The sequence below is a fragment of the Gavialis gangeticus genome, unplaced genomic scaffold, assembly GCF_001723915.1.
Source record: "Gavialis gangeticus isolate Ggan-Ray unplaced genomic scaffold, GavGan_comp1, whole genome shotgun sequence".
Taxonomy (NCBI): domain Eukaryota; kingdom Metazoa; phylum Chordata; order Crocodylia; family Gavialidae; genus Gavialis; species Gavialis gangeticus.
In genome coordinates this window covers 475205-477794 of record NW_017729021.1, presented here as the reverse complement: position 1 = coordinate 477794, position 2590 = coordinate 475205, and the positions used below count along the sequence as shown (strand labels likewise).

The 2590-nt window shown below is 53.0% G+C and overlaps 1 long non-coding RNA gene across 1 annotated transcript in view; it reads right to left on the bottom strand.

The window, feature by feature from the left end:
• Window positions 1–2590, bottom strand: part of LOC109295600 — a 176143-nt gene that overhangs the window by 117718 nt on the left and 55835 nt on the right. The gene's annotated exons all lie outside the window — the stretch shown is intronic.

Sequence of the window (2590 nt, the reverse complement as noted above, 5' to 3'; positions counted from 1 at the left end):
TGTCCCTTGGCTATAAGAGACTATGCACTAATACATACCCAAAGGACCTGGCCTGCCTACACGCAAGCACGGCGCTCTTCTTGCGAGTGACCTGGCCGGCCGGACGCCATCTCCTGAAAAAAACAGGAACTCCTCCGTTGAGCGATGAGAACCAAGGTGATCTTATTGATCCAGTCGAGACCACGACAACCGAGCCAACACAAGCGTGTCGTGGCCACGCAGTGGGCTGCTGCTTCCTCGTGGGGTTCGTTTTGCCAGCGGGTTCACAGACCTGCGCTGGTGCTCGCGAGAACCGATGTGCGCGCTGCAAACTGAGGCTGAGAAAGGAAAAGCCAGATAGTTTTAGAGCATCAGAAACAAATAAAAGCATCGCGCCAGAGTCTCTTGAAGGAGACATCTGTGGTGCCTAGCTAGCCTTGCGATAAAGCCCCTCATTGTTAATCGCGCTACTGTTTGGGCAACGAGATGCAAAAAGGTCTTGCTACTAAAACCCTTCTGGAGAGGAATTACGGCTTCTCTCTCGCTCCGCGGAGCATCACACTGGAAAATCCACCCAGGCGCACTTGACAGAGGTGTTACACCGCACATCAGCCTGTGCAGAGAAAGCAAGGAAGGTCCCCCAAGCTGACTTTCAAAGTCAGCTAGGGGATTCATCACCCAGCTCCCAATTAAATCGATGGGAGACTCGTGACTTAACGATCAAGTGAGAATCAGTTGCAATGCTTATATCGCTATTTAAACAGAGACTGTTTAAGAGGTCCTCCTTGGCTTTGCAAGCAAGTCACCACCAGAAGAAATTCCTAAAAGTCGAGGCCAAAACCTCACATTTCAAGTCATTTCCAAGTGAAAACACCCATTCAAGGGAAGGCTTGAACAAAGCTACCTTTCCTTGCCACCGCCACCTTTGCAGCTGGACATAAAACTACAAGCTTCTCCTAGTGCCATCTAAGTGAAGATTCACCAAAAAAAAAACCCCAGTCCAAATGCGGTTAGCATGCCTAGCAGAGGGATCTAGTACCAAAAAGAGGACACAACGTCAAATCTAGTCTCAACTACTCGCTCCCAGGCCTGGAGCTTCCAAACAGCCCAACTCACCGAACCAGTAATTTGCTAATGAGATTTCATTATGATGATCAGCATCCTCCGAGAAGTGAAAATGATGATGAACTAGCCTAATCCCCACAGTGGTCCAGAAGTTAGGTGGGGTGGGAGGGGGAATACAGTGAAGCCAGCATTTGTCAGTGCGAATCATCGTGCCTGTTTTAACCGCACGAGTCACCCCTGGCTCACATGGCGGAATCGGTCTCCCACATCTAGTCACAGCCTTCCTGGACCGAAGAAGTAACTTAAATTGAGACCTTCGCCACTGCATTGTACAAAACTGCTGCTGAACCACAACTCCTCTGCCTTTGCACCAGCCGCTACGCCCATGCCCGATGAACCTCAGTCCTACTTTTCCTGAGAGCAGAAAAAACCGAGGCAGAGAACGCGCCAGCGTGGTTCTTTTAAAGCAGCGTTTCCCACCGCTTGATGACAACGGCTCGCAAATGAATTGCGTCTTGAATCGGAAATCCTGGGCGCACTCAGGAAGCAGCGACTTCTGAGTTAAAGGAAGCAGCAGCTGAATTGCTACTTTTTGATTACTGGGTTGAATCCGCCCTCAAACCTCGACAGTGTAAACGGGAGCTGCGGCAAGCGAAAGCAGCAGCCTTTTCAAATATTCGGGGACAATGGCTACCAAAGGGACAAGGACTCTACGGCGTGTTAATACGCTGATGAGCGACAAACCCGGCAATTTAAACAGACAGCGACTGCCCCAGATACACCAGCTTTCCCAACTGAGACACTCCAGATGCTAATTGGTAGGTGAGCTATGAACAGACCGGTAATTTAGACCAGAGTTTAGATCCCACCAAGCAACCAGAAACATCTCGTTTATGCTGACGAGGGCGTAGCCTATAATCCAGTCCCAAACAGCTCCTTTAACAGCAGCAGCAGCCTTATTTGAACTTTACCCTGCGCGAGAATTAAGAGCTTTTGTCATTCCTTAAACATCGCTCCGGCCAGTCGACCCCCCGAGAGCTGCGGCCCGTCCAGGTGGTCGCTCCGACCCCTCCTCTGCCCCTTCCCCGCCCAGAGCGAGCCGAGCGCGGCGCAAGCGGTGAAGAAGCGCAGCTGCTCTGCGATCCCGCTCCTAAACACAGGACCCGGTGCAAATCTGGAGAGGCCGGATCTGCCAGCCTGAAGGAGCCCGGGTCCCCACCGGGCACGGCGGCCACGCGGATTTCTGCTGCTCTGCAACGAGCGCCCGGGCTCGCACCGCTGTACGGGGACAAGGGCTCGGGGACTGGGGAGGGGGTGAAAAAAGGACGGACATCAGCGGCACAGAGATGCATGGAAACCCGCGCTCTGGTCCTACCCCGCTTGCTCGGCTCTCTCGATCCACCGCCTTTCGCCGTTTCTTCCCTTTTTCGCGGATTTCTTTCGGAAGTAGCAAGGGAGGGTGCTGGCCCCCCGCCCTCCACATCCACGAGAACTAAAACATGGTGTCAGCAGCCACAAAGGTGACTCCCTGCGAGCCACCCGCACC